Source organism: Myotis brandtii, unplaced genomic scaffold (assembly GCF_000412655.1).
Source record: "Myotis brandtii unplaced genomic scaffold, ASM41265v1 scaffold186, whole genome shotgun sequence".
NCBI lineage: Eukaryota > Metazoa > Chordata > Mammalia > Chiroptera > Vespertilionidae > Myotis > Myotis brandtii.
Genome location: NW_005356905.1, coordinates 5,340,006 through 5,365,903, shown reverse-complemented (window position 1 = coordinate 5,365,903; position 25,898 = coordinate 5,340,006). Strand labels below are relative to the sequence as shown.

The 25,898-nt window shown below is 35.4% G+C and overlaps 1 protein-coding gene across 1 annotated transcript in view; it reads left to right on the top strand.

Moving 5' to 3' along the window:
* The first annotated feature begins 20,974 nt into the window (after positions 1–20,974).
* Positions 20,975–25,898, top strand: part of SI (sucrase-isomaltase (alpha-glucosidase)) — a 121,514-nt gene continuing 116,590 nt past the window's right edge. The window contains exon 1 of the mRNA XM_005864148.1: positions 20,975–21,036. The gene's annotated coding sequence lies outside the window, so the exon portion shown is untranslated. The remainder of the gene's footprint in view (positions 21,037–25,898) is intronic.

The window sequence follows — 25,898 nt, the reverse complement described above, 5'->3', positions numbered from 1 at the left end:
TTTAATTTGGATAATATTTGCTCATGAAAATAACATACACATTTTTGAGAATATGGTTGTTTCCTCTATATTGTATTGATACAGATAACTTTTCACATGTTCTTAAAATTCTAATAGAAAATAATACTTGTGGTAAACCTTCAATGATATATAGCCAAAGAGGCATAATCATAAATTTGTGGTTGATCCTACTCTTACATTTTTTAAACATTAAAACACAAACGAACATTAGTAAAAAGAAGGCTTTGCTCCTTCCCACCCAGTAACAAAAAAGGCCCAAGATATCCGATTAAGTGTGTGCGTGTTTTTTGGTGGGTTTTTTTTTGTGGTTTTTTGTTTTGTTTTTTAGTATATTTAATCCTTAAATAAACTACTCATAAACGAGTAGTACAATGAATTGATAGAGGCTGCACTACACAAAATTGTATCAAAATCAAACAGTTTCATCATAAGAGATGTGCTAATGACTAGTAAAAAAATGGAATACTTTAATTAAACTGCAATAATTAGCAGGTTGTTCTGATGGTGAATGGTACCACATTAGAATACCATAGTATATGTGAATACAGGGCTTTGTGCTTTTGACACATTTTACTATAAACTTTTCAGTTTAGAGTTTGCTTGAATAATAGAAGAATATATAATTATTTTTGAAAGCATTTAAATTTTATAATTTTCCTAACCTGGGAGTGGCAAAGTTAGCTTTGAAAAAAGATGCTGAAACAAAGATATCATCTGATGGTGTGGGGAAGTTCTCTTCTCCCTCCTGGCCCTTCTCCTTTCACTGTTCCTGACAACCCTGCTTCCACTTCTGTTTCTGACTCAGTACCAGATATTCTTGTGACTGAGGACACATTCATTGAGCTCAAAGTAAGTGCCAAGGCGAGATCAGGGATTGATGAGAGTCCTTGTACCCAAAGATAAAATGTCCAATTCACTTATCTTTGTCCCTAGACTGAGAAAATAATTCAACATATCTCCCTTCATTGTAAAGTAATTTATAAGAATGGTGGAAAAAACGTCAGAACCTACAAAAATAAAACTAGAACTATTTCTGGAAATCAATAGAAAATCAGCAAATGCTTTTAAAATGTGGAACTTTTCCTTAAAATCTCAAAGTTTTGCTTTTCCTGCTCTGAAATGCCCTCTGTCTTTGCTGTGGCATCCAAAATATTGGTATAATTAAAATTAATATACAAATAAAACATAATTGTATTAAGACCACCTCCTCTTACTGGAATCCACACATTCTCAGTAATTTTTCCTTATTTAGAGTGTAAGCATTCTGACTATTCAGCTGTTACATTGTTGCTTGGAATTCTAATTTGCCCCTCCCCCCAATAATTCAGGTAAAACAATTTATTAAAAATATCTTTTGGGGTTTTTTGTTTGTTTTTTTTTTGGCCTGTGGTAACTAACTTCATAACAAAAAGGTCTATCAATATGTAAACTATTAATTATATGCTGTAATTAGATAAAAAAGGAACTCTAAACTCTATCTAAATTGGATATTTTATATGTATTAAATTGAGTTGTTTTTTCCCTACTTGTGCTCTTCTTCACCAGATTTGAATTCAAAAGTGAAATCTGTTCTTCTATTTCTAATTAGCAGTGTGTTACATGCTTTACTTTTCTAGCTGCTGGTATAAGGGAGGTGGATTAGAAAATGTTGACAGGCATAAAAAATCTGTCTGTGGAATGATTAGACCCATGAATCTCTCAGTTTTCCTTCAGGAAACCTTCAGCAAGGACAATGGAAAGAGAAGGGGAAAAATGAAAATGCTCTCCCTTTCTGAAGACCATTTGATGAAGGTTTAATGCAGAAAGTTTGAACTACACTCTCATCTTAACTGTTAGGTGTTCTATCTTTGGAAGAGATTAAATTCCATTATGGTTGACTATATCTTTCAATATGATTTTAATCCATTTCAATTACCATCTATTAACATAGCCATGGGACATGAAATCAAATCTTAATAGTAACTAAATCAACTATCTTTAAAGTAAGTTCTAATGTAAAAGAAATCACAAGAATAAACTGAGGTAACAATTCATATTAAAACATTTATTTTAATTCATGGTATAGATGTGTAAAATGAATTATGAAGTCTTCTTTTTCATTTTTTAATTAGTATTTTTTCCTGTACAAATAAGAACTCTTCTTTATCACTTACTTAATTTTTTGGCCATGTTATCCTGAGCTGCATACCAGAATTCATTTAATGAACATAAACCAATTAATACTTATTTAAGAAGACTTAATTATTTATCAAAAATTGATAGTAAACTATCATGTGGTATATCCCAGAGATAACTATTCCAGAGCCAAACATATGTAGTTTAAAACATTTTTATTACTTGCAATAGTATTCTCTTCTATTCATATTTATGATTTGAATTTTAACAGTGTAAATGATATTGAAATAGCTCCTTAGTTTGGATCATATACTTTTTTCTCTTTGAAATTGTGGATAACTGATAGCTAAACATTGCTCAAATGAATTCTGGATACCTATTTTATTTACTAACATCTTTACTAAATAAGTAACAGCTTTCATAATGCATGATTGCACAGATGTAATTTTAAAAAAAGGTTTTAATTTAAGGGTCAAAATGGGGTAAGACATAATATGAAATCCTGAACAACATATAAAGTCCAGCTGCTAGTGTTTTATTTGTTAAAGAAACCAGGCTTTACTTTGACAATAAGTCACCTCATCTCATGTTACTTCAAACATGGATACCCAGTTCTGAGATATCACATTCACTGCTTCCACCTCATTTCAAAAAAATAAGGTAACATCTCTATAAACCATTTGTCTTAAACGGAGGGTAGAGATAGTGATTTGGGGGAAACTTTTCTGCAAACTACTCTCTACCTATCCTAAGTGCAACATACATAGCTTCACCCATTTCCACTGTAAGGAGGCATCTCAGAATAATGGAAAATCATGCTGCAAACAGAAAATGAAGAGAGAGAAAAAAACAATAGGTAGTCAGTTGGCAAAAGCTACTGAGAAAATTCTGATATGCACACTCAACAACTCCCATGTGGGAACTACTGTTCTCAGCAAGTACCTGTAGTAGAAACCTAGCAAATACTTTGTCTTTCAGTATATGCAGCTTGTTGATTTGTATGTTTGTACGAATCACTGGTATTCTTTTATTTTCTGAAAATATACATCTCCGATGGGCATCAACATTTAGTTTCAAATTTTCCTCATCCAGTAGGCCTTTACTAATACATAATCAATAAATTTTGAGTAGTCTCTCAAATAGTTATGCACTATATATACTCCATGGTGATTTGGGTATGTTGGACTATTTCAATTTAAGTGTCCTTCAGTCACTTTTCCTGTCTGTGCCAAGAATTCTGGCTTTTCAATTATATTATAAGCACTTGAGAACACAGACTGTCTTCAAGATGTTTTGTAGCCCAGTGTCTGGGGCTATATTTTGCACAGTTATAGGAAATGGATTCAGATAAAACATCTGAGTTCCATGGATCTTATCATGTTTCTTGAATAGCAACATTATTACCTTTCTTCCCATCATTTCTAACACCCAGCCTTAACAATAAACACTAGATAAATATTTGCTGACTAAATGAATGAAGTTTTAAAGTATGTGTGGCCTATGAGTTCTTGTAAAAATTGGTAGTTCTTTGGAATGTAATGAAGAGTGAAAGAGGACTTTGGAGTGCAAGAAATGTGGTAAGAAGTGTGATAGTGTCAGGAATGTAGTAAGTTCTTTTCTTGGATTTCTTTATTAGTTATATATACATGGATCTCAAGGAAATAAGATTGAGGAAACAGTAATGTGAATATATCTCCTGGGAGGAAACAGTAATATGAATATATCTCCTGGGAGGAACTAATGGAGGAAGGAAGGAAGGAAGGAAGGAAGGGGAAAGGAGAGGAAAAACTATTAACCCTGGTTTTATCCTTCTCATTAGTAGCCAAAGCAGAAAAAGGAGCATGCCCAGTCATATGCAGATCTGCTATTAGTGAAGCTTGTGCTCAGCTTAAATGTTTACAAATAAGAGCAATAATTTAGTAGGCTTTGTTAAAAATCTTCTTGCTCTAATAGCTTAACTGAAGGTTCTACCACTTTGCTGATAATTCTACTGGAATGTTAATACAGCCAAGAATATTAAATAAAGCAAGGCACACATACAAGTATTCTACATACCACCTTCCTTTAGATAAATATTCAATTTAAAATATTTACTGATACCAGCCAAACGTACAAGATTTCACACTTACCGCGAGCGGACAGGACTAGCTCTATCCCTATATTTCACTCTCTGATTCTGTTGTGCACAAAGTGGGGTAAAATTAGATGATGAATAAAGAATTGAGTGGATGATCTTGTTGATGAATATATAAAATATATTACTACCTTTCAAGGTCCAAGTTTTAATGCATAGCTAACCACATTTTTACTTTAGTAAAGTGAGACTTTCAAAAGGAAATAAAAGTGTCTGTGTTCTTATTAAAGTCTGAATCTTGGAAATGCTACTATGATCATATTCTCCTCTATCTTAGCAAAAAATATAATAATCAGTGAAACTTTAATTGGCCATAAATTTAGTCTAATAAGAAACATTTAAGGCAAATGCATATAGATAATTTTATAAATTACAAGCATTTATTTTATTTATTTTCATGAAAACTATGGATAGCCATGTAGAAATTCAAAGTCCATTTGAAGCTTACCGTTGTGATACTAGACCTTCGCTGTCTTGGATGTTTGGCTTTTTGTAAAATTGCATAATCCTGTTTATATTTTATATTATCCTTGAAGTATACTTGTGTTTGAACTCTAATTCTATTAGAAAAGATATGACCCTAAACTGAATCATTTTTTGAATAAACATATTTTAGTGCATTTAGAGTATAACTCAAATAATTTATAAGTTGTAAAAAAGATTGCAGAATTTCAAACTGTTGTCAAAGCAAATAAATTGCATGCAGCCAAGCATGTCTTAGAAGATGTAACATAGTCTACTGCCATATCTCCCTGAATGCACCCAATCTTTCTGATCTCAGAAGCTAAGCAGGGTCAGGCCTGATTAGTACTTGGATGAGAGAAGATATAACATAAGAGTGTCTTGGTAGTCAGTGGCAACAGGGATGTAGAGATAATAAATTCTTCAAACATCAAGTAGGCTTATCTAAAATTAAGATCTAAAAATGTTTTATGTTAGGACTATGTAATATATTGAGATTTTAAATGAAAATATTCATATGTATAGGTATGACTGTATTTATACCCATATCCCACACACCTTTATTATGATTTTCATTAGTAAAAATGCAATGATGATGAAATACAAAGTTAATATACCTTACAAAAGTTATGAACATGAATTGTGTTTTATCTCTTGACTCACTATAAAGGTGGACCTACCATTTTGCCCAATGATCCCACTTCTAGGAATATATTCTAGGTAACCTGAAACAGCAATCAGAAAGAAAATATGCATCCCTATGTCTTCAGCAGCATTATTTACAATAGCTAAGATCTGGAAATAGCCCAAGTGCCCATCAGTAGATGAGTGGATAAAAAGCTGTGGTACATTTACACAATGGAATACTATGCAGCTATAAAAACAAAACAAAACAAGGATCTTGTACCCTTTGAGACAACATGGAGGGACCTGGAGAATATTATGAGAAGTGAAATAGACCAGCGAGAGAAAGACAAATGTCACATGATCTCCCTTGTATGTGGAATCTAATGAACAAAAGAAACCAATAAACAAAATAGATTCAGAGAAATAGAAGCCAACAACAGACTGAGGAATCTCAGAGGGAAAGAGGGGGAAAGGAAGAGGTGAACCAAACAATTTATATACATACTAGAGGCCCAGTGCATGAAATTCGTGCACTGGTAGGGTCCCAAGGCCTGGCTGACAATCAGGGCCCATCTGTGGGGCAACCCGCAGGGCAATTGGGGGGCCCCCGCTGGCACCCGCCTTGGCAGGTCTGATGCCGCCTGCTCACCAGCCCCTCCCATCCCTCTCTGCCACCGCTGGTCATCAACCTTTGTGGGGCGACCAGTGAGGTGATCGGGGGGGTTCCCGCTGGCACTCACCTTGGCTGGCCTGGGGCCTGTGGTCTGGGGGCAGCTTCTGTGTTGAGCATCTGCCCTCTGGTGATCAGTGTGCATCATAGCGACTGGTCATCCACTGTCTGGTCGATTTGCATATTAGGCTTTTATTATATAGGATATGCATAACCCCTGGACACAGACATTAGTGCAGTGAAGGGGGAGTGGAGAGAAGGGGGTCAATGGGGGAGAAAAGGGGACATCTGTTATACTTTCAATAAAAAAGATAATTTTCTTAAAAAGTTAATAAATATTTCAACTTGAATTTTTGTGAATAAACAGCTGTGTACAATATGATGCTGTACAAGGGCAGATAGGGTAATAATAACTCCCAATGAAAGCTTTCTCATGCCTTAAAAATTCTCACAAAGTATAAGTTCTATTGGAGCTTTATAGAGTGCTTATATCGAAGAAACAAAGCCTTTTGCACTGTCTATTAAAATGGACTTTTTTGTTTCATTATTTATAGTTCTGAAATTGTGATATAACCAAATTTGTTTTAAATAGGCGAGGTTCTCCCTCTCACTATGTATGGAAATTCTGCTCTGAGTCAATGATATTTCATTATGGATTGTGCTCTTATCTTAAAAGGCTAGTGTCAAAGACAAACGAAAATTATATTTTTTAAAAACTGCAACAACTAACAAATATTTGTTAAATGAATACTCTAGGGACTTATATTTCCTCTGCCCCCTGCTTTTATCAGGTGAAGGGATGATTGATTGGATAAGAAAAGACTATTGCTGCTTGTAATCTCATACTTTTGTCCAAATTTCTCTATGTAAAGCTACTATGATTTAATAGAAAATAACATCTAAAGAGGATCTGACAGATAACCAGAGATAAAAAGTTTAACTGCTAAATGCTTTTGTCCCTATAAACACTGAACTTGGGATGCTGGTGCTCATTTTTGTCCTAATAATTAAATTATATAGCTTAAAAGTTCTTTTTTTTAAATTTAAATTATTTAAAGTATTACATAAGTCTCCTTTTTCCCCCATTGACCTCTCCCCGGCTGTCCCCAACCCCCAGCACATGCCCTCGCTACCACCACCACCACCACCACCACCTCCCGGGTCTGTGTCCATTGGTTATGCTCATATGTATGCATACAAGTCCTTTGGTTGATCTCTTAGCTTGAAAATTCTTGACATTTTTATATAGTTTCAGTTCTCCACTAATCTAGATTGTGGGATGAGGCTAAACTTTAAAAGGATGTAGTCATGATCCAGCTATTGTTTCATGTGAATGGAGAGGAAAAAAAGTTCCATATTTAGAATGTGTGACCTCTGCTACTGGCCATTCTGCTGGTGTGTCTTTTACTTGTGCTTTCCATTTTTAAAAAAAATACAATTTACATTCAACATTATTTTGTTTGTTTCAGGTGTACCCATAGTGGTTAGACAATCACCTACTTTACAAAGCATTCCTCTCAATATTTCAGGAACCCACCTGGAACCATACATATTTATTACAATACTGTTGACTATATTTCCTGAGCTTTACTATCATCCTTGTGACTATTTGGTAACTACCGATTAGTACTTCTAATCCCTTCACCTTTTTCACTCCAGACTCCAACCCCCCTCTACTCTGGCATCCATCAGTCTGTTCTCTGTATTCATAAGTCTGTTTCTTTTGAATGCCCATCCCTATAAGCCATCATGGTGAAGGCAATTGTGACTACTGCAATAACCTCACAGGAAGACCTTTTCTCATATCTTGCAAAATTTTCCAATCATGCATCATCTCAAACCTTATAATGAATCGTAGCTGAAAAGCATAAAGGACTCTTTCTTACACTCCTGGCCTAATCGTTTATTTGGTATTGATAAGGAATTTTTAGAATTTTAAATCAGAACAAATGTAAACCATGAATGGGATATATGTAAAATGGGAGACATCAAATTCTTCCTTATAAGTGCCAAATTTATATAGAGAACCCAGTAGTACAATGCTTAAGAAACAATAAATTCTTCAGAGGTGGGTGAGAATCCCTGTCCAGCCATTAATACCAACATCATCTTGGACAGGTTGTTTTAATCTTCCTGAGCTGCTTAAACATGTTAACTTACATGGTCAGGTTTATATTTTTAAAAGATCAACTCTAGCTGTTGTGAAGAATGGATTGAAGGGACTAGAATGCCAGCTAAGAAAAGAGTTAGGTTTTAAAAACAATTTATTGTTTGCTATCACTTTAGATGTACAGAAAAATTGCAAAGATAGTAAAGAAAATTCCCTGTATATCCTTTGACTTCCTTAATGTTAACATCTCACAGAATGGTGGTGCATTTGTCTAAAGTAACAAATTAACAATAGAGCAATACTATTAGCTAAAATACAGACTTTAAATTTGGGTAATTTTTGCACTCATGTCCTTTTTCTGTTCCAAAGTTCAACTGGGATGTCACATTGCATTTACTAGTGTCACTATTATTTTCTCCACATTCCAGCCTATAGATACTGGTGGCGTGGACTACCTAGTAGCAGTGAAGATAGAAAGAAGTTGATGTGAAACATATGCTGCAACCTTGAACAATGGGATATGTTACTAAATGAATGAGTCATGAAGCAAAGGAAAGAATCAAGGATGATTTCCAGTTTGGGCTTGAAGAACTGAATGAATGGTGTTTATTAACACATCATGACTGGAGGGTTAGGATGGGAACATACTTAGAAGGAAAATCATCAGTTTCATTTTAGACTTAAGACGTATTAGCAATAATGTATGTAAAACATTTAAATCAATGGCTGCCACTTGGTAAGTGTTCAATAGTAATGGTCACTATGAAATGTCTATCATCATCATCATCATCATCATCGTTATCATCAACATCCTTATCTTCAGGAAATAATTTCAATATTGCTTCGGGTTGCAAAGAAACTTTCTGTGAAGGTAACAATGAGAGAGGCATTCTTTTTGGTTCTACACTTTTTTCTCTGTGAAGTTTTTCAGATACATATCCAATGAGAGTGTAAACGAGGAATTCCAGGACTTCTTTTGGGCAGCAGAAAAGTATGCATATAATGTTCCCATTCTTTTCTATCCTGAAGTGGCTTCTAAATAGAGACCCTCTACAGTAAGATGCCAGGTTAAGAGGGTACATACTACACAACTTTGACAAAAGCACAGGGTATAAATGACACTAAAGGTTTAAAAAAATGGGAGAGGTTTAATGAGTTGGAGGGAACAAAGATGAGATTAATAAGGCAAATTAGGACCATAGTGAGAAGGCTTTAAATACATACTAAGGAGTTTGAAAATCATCCCAGGAGAGGGCAGATTATACAATTTTGTAATATCAGTGGGAAAACTACATCAATATAATAATGAAATTCTAATGTAAAAAAAATTCTCATATAAGCAATACAATTTCTTATGTTCAGTCCATTCTTAACCATAGTGCTCTTCAGAGCATTAAGAATAAATATCTTTAAGATGAGAATGGTAAATTTAGTAAAAGAAGTCATTTTTGCTTTCTATAAATATTTAATAGATTCCTATGCTGGAAAAGGCCCTGGAATGCTGTAAAGATTCAATTATGATGTACGTTACCTCTATCCATCTTAAACCATTCTCTTCAAGTCAGGGAGAGTGAGAAGAGTAATGTGCCGACAACAAGGAGTTACACTTAATTTCCTATGTAGGATGGTAAAATATTTAAATCCTACCCTAAGTTTTATTCAGGGCAAAATAATATAACTTGATTCTGGTTGAGCCAAAAATGTGAGGCATCTGCAGCTTAAGAAAGGGCAGTATCTATGCATGATGCTATGGGACACTTTCTTTGTGCTGTACATAGCCAAATGACCCTGATTTTACAAATATCAGCATGTATCTAGCCTCTGTGCTAATCCTATATAATAAAAGGGTAATATGCAAATTGACCCTAATGGCAGAACTACTGGGAACAACTGGGTGCTATGACATGCACTGAACACCAGGGGGCAGACACTCAATGCAGGAGCTGCCCCCTGGTGGTCAGTGCGCTCCCACAGGGGAGGCTCCGCTCAGACACAAGCTGGGCTGTCGGCTGTGAGTGCAGCGGTGGTGGTGGGAGCCTCTCCTGCCTTCACATCAGTGCTAAGGATGTCTGACTGCGGCTTAGGCCCACTCCGCCTGGGAATGGACCTAAGCCAGCAGGTGGACATCCCCCGAGGGGTCCCAGACTGAGAGAGGGCACGGGCCAGGCTGAGGGACCCCCCTGAGTGCACAAATTTTTGTGCATTGGGCCTCTAGTGATAAGATATTCTAAATATAAATATAGTTTATATTTAATCTTGTGTTTGGTTCATTCTACAAGTGCCTTGAACATGAAGGAGGAACCAAAGGGCAGCTTCAATGTGCTGCTGGATGTAAAAATAGGAAATGAGTTGTACATATACTAAAATTTTAAAAATTAAGAGTTAGTCTACCATTCATTAGGTGGAAGGTGGGTGCATGTAAGTTGGTAGAGGGAAATCAAACAAAAGAACAAAGATTACTTCATAACTATGAATAATCTTTCCTACTCTATTCATATTTTGCCAGTGCTTGCATTACTGGGGATTATACACATTGCCTAGAATTATTTAATTGTGTTGACATAGGTCCTGGGACTCAGATTTTTCAGGGTGAATGAAGTATTGAAGATGACCTCACTTACTTTTCTGTTTACAACCTTATATTTGCTCTCTTCCATGGGGCCTTAAGTATATGTTTAATTTATTAGATCTGCTTATAATTTATTCTCTGAGTACATGTGCATGCTAAGCCGCAGAGAAGAATAATTAAGACTTACAGCATTTACAAACAAGGGAATGTTGTTAAGAAAATGATTTTTTTTTTCCATTCAGAACTACCATAGGAGAATCCAGGTTATGAATCCTATTTGCAGATTTTGTCCTTGAACAGCAGTCCCTGGCAAAAGACAGAATGCCAATACAGAAGGACTCCATATATAGGCTGAAAGTGTGATGTTTAAAAACATCCACACTTCTTCTTAAACCACAGGATAATTTAATCATACTGGTGTTATTTGAAACACTGGTCTCAACTCTCTCCTTTGCTTCTCCTATGTGGACACAGCCACAACAGTGCTGAGTGGAGAAACCACTGTTTTCATAATTTAGATATTGTTAGAACAAGAATAGGAGAAGAGCCTACAATAATATGTGTGCCATTTAAAAAATATTTTTGCAAGTTCTCTGGGAAAGTTCTATAGGCTTCTTCTTCCTTAAAGTAAGAGATTCCATTTTTAACAACTTAATTTTGAGTGACTTTCGCATTGCTGTCTGTGATACTGCTGCATGATCTTTCTCAGCCACGCTGGTCCTGTTTCTTCACCAGTAATGGTTCCCCTATATTTATCTTTTCTTATTGTGAGTGAAGAATTAAGTTCTATCACTTTAAATTTTAAATTTGCTATAAAACAGGCAACAAAGATGCAGCAATTTTATGACTAAAATGATCTGATGCCTCCTAAATTATGTTTAAAATGTGACTTTGGGGTGTATTGTCAGAATAATGCAAAGTTTCTTATTAAGAGGTTACTGGAGTAGTGACAAGAATGTATAGTGTCATATTTTGCACACAATTATTGAACACCGACTGCTTCAAGGCAAGCCATTGTGAATAGAAATCTACATGATCTCAAGGAAACGATAGACTAGTTTTGGTGAAATTTGTGACTTACACATGCAATATTATTTTAACGTATTAAACATGATGGGTATAGACAGAATGCATAGTAAGAATTAAGAAAGAGTTACATTTCTGTTTGACAGAAAGTTTTGTGGTATCTAATCTGATATCCTCAACACCCAGGTCAGCCCTGCAAAGGACCTTTTAAAATGCTAAAGAATGGAGCCTTAGCTCCCTGTTCACAGCTCCTTTCTGTTTTCAGTTTGTGAACAAACTCACACCAACTACAAAGAGTGTAGAACAGCAAAGTATGGACATTATTAGAAGGAAAGAATAACCACAGTTCTACACTTAAAAAGCCTTAGCTGCAGATCACGTAAAGGCACAGTTATAATTATTCAAAGTTTTGCAATGTTTTGCAAAGGGTTCTGGATTTGAAAAAAAATGCTGACTTGTTCAAACAACTGCGTCTGAAATCATTAAGCACCCCTCTTGCAAGGAAAAAAGAATCTCATATCATCCTGGTTTAAATATGCATTCAAGCATATTTTATGGAAATAAACTCCAGCTCCTTGAATTTGGTTGTATTGTCATCATTATCTCTGGATTCATAATCATTGTGTCCATGCAGCCATTTTTTTAATATATATATTTTTATTGATTTCAGAGAGGAAAGGAGAGGGAGAGAAACATGAATGAGAGAGAATCACTGATCCGCTGTCTCCTGCAGGCACGCTACGGGGGGTTGAGCCCACATTATCGGGAATCAAACCGTGACCTCCTAATTCAGGTTGACTCTCAACCATGGAGACACAGCGAAGCCACACCATTTTGGCCACCCTTTTATGAATGATAGAAAATGACTCACAATGAGATGAGAGAATGACTGAGGTTATAGTGGCTGTACAGTTGGAGATCAGGTTTTTCTCGAATCTTCCAGATAGCTATCACTGCTATCATCTACTACTTTCAATAAATAATTATGGATCTTGGCAATAAACCTATAGGAGTCAGCAATATTCTGATTCTTAGAACTTAGAGGTTTTTAAGGTAAAAATAATAAGCACAATGTAATCAGTTCACAATCAGCACAATAACCCATGCCATGATTTCTGTGGAGGAGCTGCTTATATAATCATATTTGGCCAGAATGATTTAGATGTAGTCTCAGGAACCCATGACAGGAACAAGATAAAAATAGCCTATTGATTTTCTATCCCAAATATTTCTGAAATTATTTATCTCCATCTCTAAGAAACCATTCTTCAATTCATCATAATTTATTCCTAAACTACAGCAATAGCTAATTATTCTAGCCATATTCCCTTTTGACCCTACCCTCATAAACAATTTTTCAACAGTAACAAAATTGATAATTTAAAAATGCAATTCCAATTATTTCCTCCCTTCCTTGAAAACCCTTCAGCTACTCCCTGTAGTCCTTTCTTAGAAAGTCCAATATCTGCAATATATTCAGAAATGTCCTGCATGGTCTCCAAGTCCCAAATCCTTATCTCTACCCTCTCATCAGTAATAACTCTTCCCCTCATTCACTAAGCTCCAGCTACACTTTCTATCAATTGTTTAAAATATTCAAGTTATTTCCCACCTGCAGAACTTGTTCCTACTGCCTAAAAGTCTCTTCCTCTACCTCTATGTTGGGTTCATCCTACTAATCCTTTAACTCTGAGCTTAAAAATCATTTCCACAGGGAATCCTTGCTGCAAGCACTTACATCAAATAAAAGTAATTAGTGTTTTTGTGTGTAATTATACAATAGCAACTGAATGATGCTCACTTCTTTTGAAAGACTAGAGGCTTGGTGCACGAAATTTGTGCACTCAGAGGGGTGGGGCCCCTCAGCCTGACCTGTGTCCTCTCACAGTCAGGTAGTTGGACATTCTTAATGCTGCTGCGGAGGTGGGAGAGGCTCCCACCACTGCCACTGTGCTTGCCAGCCATGAGCTTGGCTTCTGGCTGAGCAGCACTCCCCCTGTGGGAGTGCACTGACCACCAGGGGCAGGTTCTGCATTGAGTGTCTGCCCTCTGGTGGTCAGTGCACATCATAGAGACTGGCCGACTGCCCCCTGATGTTCAGTACATGTCACAACGAGCGGTTGAGCAGCCTCAGCATATCATTAGCATATTACACTTTGATTGGTTGAACGGATGACCGGACACTTAGCATATTAGGCTTTTGTTATATAGGATTCTGAGCATTATTTATATAATGGAGAAATTTAAGATTTCAAAGATAGAAACTGCATCAGAGGAAAGAGAAAGATCATTGTGATGAAAATAAGAGGAAGGATCAGTTCACATACATTCTCAAACATTTATTTTAGGCAGGTGCGTGGCCATTTGGGACAAACTATAATAGCTATTGAAATAGGACATTATATGAGCAAGGCTATCAAGTCAATATTGTACAATAAAACACAAAATAATAATTTGGTAATAGTAAGTCATCTTGAGCAATTTAAAGCATATAGGAATAGCGAGTGTTAGCAGTAATACACAGGAACATATTAAGTCAGTATAGTAAAAAACTGTTATATAACTCAGTCAAATGCTGGTTTCGAGTTTTGGGGTAAAACTATACTGATAGGTATTTTGGAATGAGACTGAAAAGAAGGGACAAGTGAGCTATTAAAGAGTGTGCCTGAAGATTTGGCAGGTGTGTGTGTGTATGTGTGTGTGTGTGTGTGTGTGTGTGAAATAAATATACTTGACAGAAAGCAAAACAAATGAAAATTCAGCTAATTAGAAGAAAGCAATAGCCAATCCAGTGTGGCTCAGTGGTTGAACATTGACCTATGAATCTGGAGGTCATGGTTCAATTCCCTGTTAGGGCATATGCCCAGGTTATGGGCTAAATGCCCAGTAGGGGGTGGGCAAGAGGCAGCTGATCAAGGATTCTTTCTCATCATTGATGTTTCTATTTTTCTCTCCCTCTCCCTTCCTCTCTGAAATCAATATAAATATATTTAAAAAATAAAGCAATAATATTCCAAATAAAAAAAAATGATGTAAGGAACCACAGCTGACTACATAAAGTGACCTTACAAGTTTGATAAAAATTTCCCACTTCCTAAAATGGCTGCAAATACAGGCCAGAGGGATCTCACATACCAAGATCCAAGACTCACAGGATTAGATGAATGTCAATTCAGCAGAATAATCAAACCGAGAGGCCAATTTACTGATTACAATATGCCAAACCAAGATTAATATATCTAAATGTTCTAAGGCATTAATGTGTTTTGATCTATATATGAACCATGTTTATTTCTGCATCTGTTATTAATAGGCATTTAAGTTATTTTGAGGGTTTTTTTTGTTTTGTTTTGTTTTTGCTATTACAAAGAATGCTGCAAACAGTATCTTTATACACATATCTTTGCACACTTATATGATTAATTCTATAAGATAAAATTTCTAAAGTAAAATTGCTGGATAAAAAAAGATGCTATAAAATCAAAGCATAATCTCTGAACCTATATATAGAGGCCTTGAGAAAGGAAATTCCTGGGACAGTCTATCATCACCACAACTATAGGTAGGGCTGGCTCTGGCTTCATTAAAACCACAAGATCCACTCTAAATGCTGAATAGTAGTTAATGGTACTAGTGAAGTCTGACTGATGGGTGTTCAGGTACCAAATTAAAACTATAAAACTTAAATTCCACATAAATACTACACCCAGAATTTTTCAAAGGGTTTGTATTAGTATGTCTTTTTATCAAAAGCATTTATTTTGCTTAATAATTTTATATTTGTAGATCATTTATCATCTGAGGTCATACCATCCACGAAATAGACATTTGTGTTCTAAAAGCTTTTTCAATACTGAATCATTACAATTTAAATTTTAATTTATTAGTTTGATATACCAAGTTGCATTGATGCCTTCAAAAAGTTTTGTTTTTAATGTAGCTTGTCTTTAAAATTTTATTTCAAATGAATAATGGAATGCAATTCCATTTATGCAAAACTAAAATTAAGTACCAGTGAATTCTTTCTTCATAGAAAAATCTATGGCAAAATTAGGTGCTGGAGAAGAGACAGATACTGCATATACCTGTAAAACAAAGATCATAACATATGGAGGCCTTTTTCCCATTTCAGTAAACTAACAACAAGTAATGATCTTGCCTTCCTCAAAAAAGGTTAAATGTAATTCCTTGTTCAAAAGGTCATACTCAGTATTCAGCTTTATAGAATTCTGTTCGTATTACTTAAAATGGGATTTCTGAGGTTCATGGGAGAGCAAAGTCTTTCCCTTAAGATATATGCTAATCAATGAAGGGAAAAATACAGAATGTAGTTATGAAAAAATCTATTTATATAATTAAATTTTACATGATATGAAATGTCCCAAACTTTCAAAATAGAATTTTTTTTTCAAAATCAAGCTTTTGGAGGAACCCACATTAATTATTCAGTATTAGTAGAACAGAACTTCAGTCCTCTGACTTCTTAAAGCAATGTGTTTTATCATCCTAACTAGCCCTTTGTGAAATATTATGTTATGGGCTAGAAAGGGTAAAATGAAATCATGAATTTTTAAACATGTGCTTTACTTGTTTTAATACTGGAATACATATGAGATGATCACAAAACAATTGTATAAGGTAACATTTTAGATATATTTTTAAAGCATAAGGTAATGAATATCATATTCCTCTCAACTCTATGGTAGTTCTCCTGAGGGGGGGAAATGCTAATGGGAGAGTATTTTCAATTCACTTTGTTTTTCATACTTGGTCACTTTGTTAGCTAGTTATTCATGCACTTAAAGGGAAAACATCTATTTTAACACAAGTGCCTAATATTTATTCAGGGAATTTGCTAACAATGAATTGTCTGGGTATAAAAAAGAAATTTTAGGATGTGAGGGCGATCTGGCTGCGACATCTGTCACCCCATTGATCGCCAGGGTTGATTCGGCTGATCTGGCTGGCTAGGCGGGTGTCCCCCTCCTCCCTCACCGATCCATGTGCGTCCCTCCCGAAGCTCGGTGGAAGAGGACGACCTTCCCCCCACCCCCTCCCCAGGAGAGGACCGGTCTTTGGTCAAGGGTATACGCTCCCCTGCTAGAACCTCCAAACAAGCTCTCAAGGTCCATTTGTAGGAGAACGTAGGGTAGTCAAGCTTCCAAGACTCCAGACACATCCAAATGAGGCGCTGCACGTGGCAGTCTGCCTTCCTTTAAAAAAAAAATAAATAAAAAATAAAAAATAAAAAAGAAATTTTAAATCAGCACATATTTATTTCTAACAAGAAACTAAATAAAAAATATGTGAATCACTACTATCTAGCATAACTAAAGAGTGCAAACATTTATAAAAGTGATTCACTCTGGATTTGTACTCTGAAAATTGGTAGCAAACCTGTGGAAGGCTTTGTCTTGTAGGTTCACATTGTTGGAGTCATTATTTTAAGCCTGAGAATACAACAACTGGGTAGGCTGGCCTTCTTTTTATGGGTGTAATATAGACTAAATGTTCGTACCCACCCCCCCCAACTCATATGCAAAGTCCTAATGCTCAATGTGATGGTGTAAGGAGATGGGCCTTTGGGAGGTGATTAGCTCATAAATATAGATCCCTCATGAATAGCATTAGTGGTCTCCAACAAAGGCCCCAGCCCAGGGAGCACCCTTTCATTTTCCACCATGTGAGGACACAGTGAGAAGACCTCAGTCTATGAACAAGGAAGCAGGATCTCACCAGATATCAAACCTCCTGGTGCCTTGATCTTGAACTTCCCAGACTCCAGAGCTGTTAGAAATAAATTTCTGTTGCTTATAAGCCAAGTATTTTTCATGGCAACCCAAATGGACTAAGACAGAATGGTTAGGTTGACATGGAATATGCATGTTTCATATCATTACATTAAACAATGGCTTAATGATTTCTGTTTGAACCAGTCCTCAGGAATGATAAGCAAGTTCAAGAGAAAAGATTTTTTAAAAAATATTAGGCTACATAGATTGCATGTGTAAATCTTAACAGACCAAAGGTTTCCCTAAAATCAACGAACCAAACAAACAAACAAAAATCTGTCTGTGTCTGTCTTTCTGTCTCTTTCTTGATTTTTTTTGATAATGTGTGCTTATAACTTTCAGAACTTGCATAGGTAGGGATAATGAAAAGATTACAGACCAGAATAATATTTCTGAAATTTACATTTTGGTGCAATAATATATCTCCATTGTCTGTAAAATGTATGTTACATTTACTACCAGAAAGATTATGAGAGTGTATAATAATAAAATTAGTTTGCTTTTGTTTCAAGATCACATGAAGAGTGGGGCACATGTGAACTTTATCATAAATTCTCATTCGTTGAAAGTATATGTTGAGGATGTAGACTTCAGAAAAGTTATAAAGAAGTTTTGAAAACTATTCAGTGCTGTAATGAGCCCTAACTAAAAGTGCTATAAAAGAATATACATGCAAATCTTGTGGTCATATACAAATACCTAGTGTTAGGGGCTTTTATGATTGTATCTAGAGATACCTGTGAGAAGGTCATGCTCTCAGGGAGAGTTTAATGTCTTTAATAAATTTCATCATTTTATTCAAGCCATTCCTGACCTCTGATGAAAAACAGTAGAAGCTTGACGTTCTTTACTTATTGCTTCTGCCGATGGTAATATTGGAACAAATTAGCTGCCTGTCTTTCATTTTATGAGCCAACCACCTGCCAAGTAAATACTTCTGGGAAAAGTCTGAGTAACTGAAAAAGAATTTTAAAAATGGTGCTGAGCAAGGAGGGGGAGCTAAGACTAAGGAAATGTACAGTAGCAAATTTTCCTAAACTAACTGGCGACACTGACATGGTTTGTTTCAGTTGGCTATGATTCCCCAGATTTGGATAGACTGGACTAAGGTTTGGAAGGAGCTAGAGTAGGATAATTAGCTTTTCTAGACTAGAAACAGAAAGAACGTTCCCAGAATATATAACAGAGATTATACTTGCCTTATTAGACTACAGTGAAAATCAGAAATGGGAGGATGTTTAAAATCTGGCCTGGCCCTAGTCCATTTGGCTCAGTGGATACAGATTAGGTCTGCAGACCTAAGGGTCCCAGGTTCAATTCCGGTCAAGGGCACATGCCCGGGTTGCTAGGGGACATGCAGGAGGCAGCCAGTTAATGATTCTCTCTCATCATTGATTTTCTATCTCTCTCTCACTCTCCCTTCCTCTCTGAAATCAATAAAAATATATTTTAAAAATAAACAAACAAAAATAAAATTTGGCCTGAATGAGATGACATAACTGATAGTCTTAAAGGAGACAAACTGAGATGAGACAGGACTTTAAAATTGGGTAGCTGGTTTTTTTGTTTGTTTGTTTGTTTTTAGTAATTTACTTCCAAAAATTGATGCTTAAATATTAGTGATTAGGGTGAATAAGAGAATGATTAGAATGACATTTATCATGCTATCTGTTTCAAGTTTTAAAATTTAAAATCTGTATTCATGGTAGATTAATATTCTGTAAACCTGGATTGTACCATAGATCTGTGTTGGAATGCAACAGAATAAATACCTGACTCAAAAAATAGGTTATCTGAGTTTAATGCACTTGTTTCAGTTTCAAGGAGTAGAAATTAACATATTTGTTAGGGTTGAGTAGTCATAAAGTGTCAATTAATTTTTAAAAATTAGCACTATATCTAGTTAAAAATCATTTAAGCTCACTAATAAGACAGTAGTGGCTCTCTGAGATTTTAGTAGCTTCTACTGAGATTAGAAATAATGGGAAAATCAATGTAGATGCCATAATAAATGTTATTTGGTATTAAAAACAGAACTGCAAGTGTTAGAAGGAGATACAGTTAACATAAAAAAACAGAGACATCCAGCCACAAGGAAATAAGTAATTTTAATTAGTCCCTTAAGTCAGTTAAAGTACAAGGCACACCCTCACTAACTGTGCGCTGTGGTTAATTTTGGAAGCCATAAAACAGAGAGCAGGGGCCTTGCTTTGGTAACTAGATTGAAAATTGTAAAAAAAAAAAAGGATGAACATAAAATTGGAATTATTGATATGTTTCCTTCACCCCTAGGTATTACTTCTTAGTAGAAAAGCAGTAGGAATAATCAGAAGAAAAACAGTTTTTGTGGTTCAAAAATTCTAGATAAGGAATGGATTCTCTCTCCTTTGACTTGAGGTAAACAAAAAAAAAAAAAAGAAAAACTCCTTCTACTAAAATAACTTTTCCCACTTGACTGTAATCCCTTTGGGGTCAGAGGCTGTGCACATCTTAGTATCTAGCAATATTTAGTGTTGGCATATAAAACATTCCAAAAATATTCTTGTTTGTCCAAGTAGTAATGCTCTAAAACGACAGGGGGACAATGAGTTAGTAAACACTGAACTTTTGTTCCTGAGGGAAATACATGTATATGTATATGTATATGTATATGTATAGGTACCCTAGGCACATACATATTTCATATAGTTTATAGTCTTAAACCCTCAAAATAACTCATTCTGATCAATATCTATCTATATCTCTATATCTATATCTATGTCTATATCTATATCTATATCTATATCTATCTATATTTATATCTATATCTATCTATATCTATCTTTCTGTGTATAGATATATTTAATTTTACAAAAGAGAAAACAAGGCTCAGAAATGTTATGACTTGCTTGAGGCTGCCCTATTGATAGGTGCCAGAGTTGGGATCCAAATCCCGTCTAACTGACCCCAGAGCTGGAGATTCTAGCATTGCATTCCCTATGTCTCCATCTTCTAGTCATCTCTGCAGTAGAAATGAACCCAGGCAGAGTGTTGCCATGTTAAACCTCAGCTGGGAATATGTATATTTTTAACTAATCTGCATATGTCCAACAACTACTCCAGAAAGTACTTCAAGGATTAACTGTGGGGTTATAAATACATCTTAGTGAGTAGGTGGATTCACAAATATGGGCTCTGTGAATAACAAGTATATGACTATATTCAATTCCATCTTTAAAAGAAGTATAATGTAGTTTGTTTTTCCCTACTATGGAGGTGGCAGTAGTTCACTGAAGAAGCACTTTGACATCCATCTTTCTATTTAGCATAAAGAAATTGTAGAGTTTGGGAGACAACTAGAACATTTTTGTTCCTGCTGGTGAGTAACCAACAATTCTGTTTTCTACCAACCAACAAAAGTTTCATCAAGATGACTGTTCAGCTACACTCTCTCCTTTGTCCTATATACAGGGTATTGAGAATGACAGAGCAAAGAATCCTTCCATTTTTTGAAGCTGCATATCGAGCAAGGTAAATAATAGGGGTTGCTGGCAACTAGTGTGTGACTTGTCTGCTTTATTGGACAGTGGGATTAGAGGAAGGCAGGGACTATGTTTTATTTATCTCTAATTCCAAAATAGTTTACATTTGGAACATACTAGGTATTCAATAAACACATGCTTTTAAAATTATTTTTTTCTTCTTAATCTTGGATTACTAAAGAAATGCTGGATATATAGAAGACTATAAAGTGAAATATTTAAATATTCAGTAAGATTATAAACCAAAATTAAATACTTATATTTTGATATAATTTCTGTGTTTTTTTTTAAAAAAATGCACATGTAGCTATATATTCATATATAGATGTACATTATATTATTTGGATCACACAATAAATTCTGTTTAGAGCTTCCTTATTTTACTTTATATTATACATGCTAATTTTGCATTATCACTTAACTATACCTTTAATGGTAGTATAATGTACAACCTGATTTATCTAACCATTCTCACCTTGGCTACTTAATATTCTAAACTAAATTTATATGGTATAAAATTTGATGATGAAGCAATATGGTCTTAGAATCTATGAACAAATGACATTATTGTACCTTAGCAAGAGTTTCTAATTTCTATGCTTCATTACTTTTTGTAAGATTTTTAGAGCATATTATTAAATTTGACAAATGGTAGGACCAGGACTAGGGTGAGGCAAGCAAAGTGCCTTAGGCATAAAACTTAAAGAGGTACTCACTCTCCATTACAAATGCTGACCCTGAATTTGCAGGAAACTGAGAGTGGGGGCTTCCTTAAATTTTGCATTGGATCCCTCATTTGTCCTAGCCCCAAGAGAGTGTTAATGCTAAATTTCCGAAGCATCCTAAACATATATATTGTATGAGATGTATTACCACATTCAGGATATTCGGTTCCTAAACTCTAATCTCTAAATTCAAATTTAGAAAGGATTCTTTGTAAATAATTATTTTCCATTTGAAGTTCATCTGTGTGTATCATTCTTTTGAACTCAGGATTTTTAAATCTTTCTTTTATGTTATTATGGATAAAGTATACTACCTCTAATGGGAATCTGCTTATAATGGAAGCTGAAAACAACTTAGTCTTATTTTCCATTTCACCACTTAGAAAACTTAAGGCAAGTTTTCTCTCTAATAAGTATTAGAACCTACCATGTAAGATTTTTTTTTTAAATTACTAAAGAGCAGAGTATCTGTAAAGTACCTTGCACATGTTTGGTATGAAGCCAGCACTAAAAATTGAAGCTATTATTTATTAACTATTACTGATATAAATGTATGCCTTCTTTTTTTTTTCCACCTTAGCAGGTGATTCATCTACTGTTTGGCACTGATTCTATCATGCATGTTCCTAATTCCATGTCCTTCTCCTTCAACCCTGTGATCATTAGCCAAATGCCTTAAATAGAAGAATCAACACTCAGTGCTTTTAATTCTTAATCTGTCGTTCATTTCTAAATCTGACTAATAACCTAGTTTTCAAAACCAGTGAAAAATGGCCCTAGCCAATGTGGCTCAGTTGGTTGGCGCATCATCCCATAATCGAAAGGTTGTGCATTCGATTCCTGGTCAGGGCACATACTTAGGTTGCAGGTTCAATCGCCAGTCAGGTGCATAGGGAAGGCAACTAATCAACGTATCACTCTCACATAGATGTTTGTCTCTCTCCCTCTCTCCTTTCCCTTCTCTCTAAAATCAATAAGTATGTCCTCCAGTGAGGATAAACAAACAAACAATGCAATATGTAGTATCTTTAACTTATTTTCCACTCAGTAGCACTGGACTATTACCTCCTTGAATCCCATTCTCTCGTCTGACTTCTCTAACACTCCTCAATCCTGGCTGTCTTTGTAAATCTAAGGACACCTCTGCTTAGTGTTGTATTTGCTTTTCTTTGTTGCTGTTGTTGTTTGCTTGCTTCTTTTGCTTTTTTTTGAAATGGCAATAGACAAAGAATAGGGTTTGAAATATTAACATGGTATACTCAAAGTAATATTTTGGGGAAATACTTTGCAGTGAAGAACAGGAAATATAAAGAATAACTAAGTGGGTGGAATTTACAGAAAAAAGGAATTACAGGTGAAGTTGTTAACTTGGGATAAGAAGTTCAGTTTGGGAGTATTGTGTTTGAGAGGCCTATAGAACATTTGAGTGGGAAGATCAAGTAAGTGGTTGAAACATGGAGTTCTAAGAAAACTGGTTGAGTTCAGAATTTGGCTGTGATCAACATGGAGGTTGTCATTCAAATCTTTTTTAAATGACTTACCTGGATATTTAGTGCAATAAGAAAAAAAGAAAGTAATAGAATTCTGGGAATGGAAATTCAGTGGCTTGGTGGAAAATAGAAATCCTGGAACCGAGAAGCATCCGGTGGTTGATAATGGCAAGGTCTCTGAAGGTCTTATGAAGCCAGAGAAAAGGTCATTCTATTAGGTTTTTATAAGGCATTGAGTGTCTGACCTGTGAGGTTTTACTTTCAGGAAAGGGATGTAATGTATAAGAAACTGAAACTGAAATGAATAGCAAGTTCAATAATAAACTTGGTGTTATGAAAGTTTAAATGGGGGCTCAATAGAAAGAACTGATAACCTGAATGGTGAGCTGAGGGTTTTTCCCTGGGTCGTATCTGGCAATGCCTAAGAATGAGCTCCTTGGACCAGAAGATTTAAGCAAAAGTGTAAAAATTTATTACAGACTCCCTGAATAGGGGGGGGAGTCCAATAATTGGTTACCTATGGAGCCTTGTGGTCTAGAGGTATAGTATATTTGCTACAAGCCTGCTCTATGTCTATCCCTGTCTCACCAGATTGATTCCCTCAATTGTTTTTGCCCAGCAACAGACTTGAACTTTCCCTGTTTCTATGTGTCAGTTCACCTTATCATTGCAGACTCTCCCTAGTTCCACATGCCTCCCACCTTTGAGTCCAGAACCATTTTACGGTTTCTGAATGGTTGGTTCCCGTGATTAGGCTGCTCAAACTGCCATGTCTGCCCTGCCTATGTTCCACCTGCCTTTGTTTTCCACTGGACCCCGGCCCTATCTGCCTGTGTGTCACGTTAACCCTCTCAGAGGTTTATTTTTTTATTAATTATTAAAAATGTGGCCATGTTTGCAGACCTAATAGAGAATTGAAATTTGACTATAGATAAATAAAATAATTGATGGGTACAGTTGAGGGCTTCTCTGAAATTGTCTACTTGGCTTTTTAGGGGATTCAACTGACAGGTGACTTTTCTGTAGTGTTTAGAATCATGGGACTTAACATGGGGAAGAAAGATGTGAAATCAGTGGAATGGGGGGAGAAGAAATGATGGGAATAGCCTGGCAATATTCTGAGTTTAATGTGGAAATAGAGCAGTTTCAAGTGGCATTCAGGTCCAAGAGGCAACTGTGCATGTGAGTGGTGTAGAGGACTTTAGGAACTGTAAAGTGAAGGTGCCAGAAAGGGCTTGAAGATAAAGCAGAAGTTAAGTATAACTGGGTGTGGCTGTGGTAAAGGAGATTAACACACTCTTAGTTACGGAGTTTGACCCTTGGCATTTTACCACAAATTACTAAATAACTAATAAATTCATCTGAACCAAAAAGCTTTAAAACTGAAATGGGTTGTCTAAAATAGATTTGCAGAACTGCCCTCATTGTACAATTGAGAAAGTGGAGAAATGTTGAGTAGTCTGAGTCACACTGTTCATGAATAACTAAGGCAACATTCACAGCATAGTATTGGGTTACATGTAACTTAAATAGATTATATCTTACTGATACTAAAGAGTGTTTTCTTTAACATGAAAAGTATCTGTGGAATTAGTCCTTTCCACAAAATGTACTTTCCACAGAAATCTGTTTTCTCCTATGGCAATAATTTACTGATTGATAACAAAGGTGCTTTTTTAGATAAAATATGAAGTTATGTAGAATAGCAAGTTTGGATTGGTTCTAACAGACTTATTAACTTTTAGCACATTTACATTTTATTTAAAACTTATATTGATTGAAGTGTATCCTCAAATTTTATCACTGCCTAGAATTGAATAATTTCTGAATCACATTATTCTTTGCCCAGATAAATATTAGTTTCTTTTAATTTCACTGAGCTCAATGGGAAAGTATTACTAATTTCTCCTTGTGTGTAGAATCACATATAAGAAGTGAATAGCTACATTGTTAGAAGAGATTACTGAGACTAACCAATCCTACACCTTTATCCTTTAGATGAACAAAATGAGATGAAAAAGTTTAAATGTTTGGTCCCACATGACTTGTGCTACATGATTGGGGCCTTAGGTTTCTTAATTCTCTTGGTACTTTCATGTTCCTCCTATTCCAGGAATCTAAGTACTTGGTGACAGTAGCTGTGGATTAATGGAGATTCTGAGTCTCAATCTCCACTACAATTTATTTTAGTGTACATTTTCTCTCCTCTCACTATAATATGATATACTAATTAACTTTACATATTGATATTCAGCCCATTCTTATCACATGAATGTAAACAATTAACTTTGTGATTAAAAAAAAAAAAAGCATGCCCCTAGAAAGGGGCAGCTTAACAAGATCAAAAAAGTAGTTTTAGAAAATAATCACTGTATTGCAGAAAAATAAAAAAGAAACCATGGCCCAAGCCCACTCATATTAGCACAGGCTCAGGGGAGCACAGACTTCTACCCTCGCAAGTATGTAATGGAGGCCTCTACAATCCCATTGGAATGGTCTCAATAGAGACCACACATGGGAGCCTGTACTTGAACCCTCACTGAGTAGTAATAAGATGCCCCAATCTTCTCTCTTTCCCCTCTGTTATGGTGTCAAAGGAGGCTTAATAAAGTCAAAATGATCATTATTACCTGCCA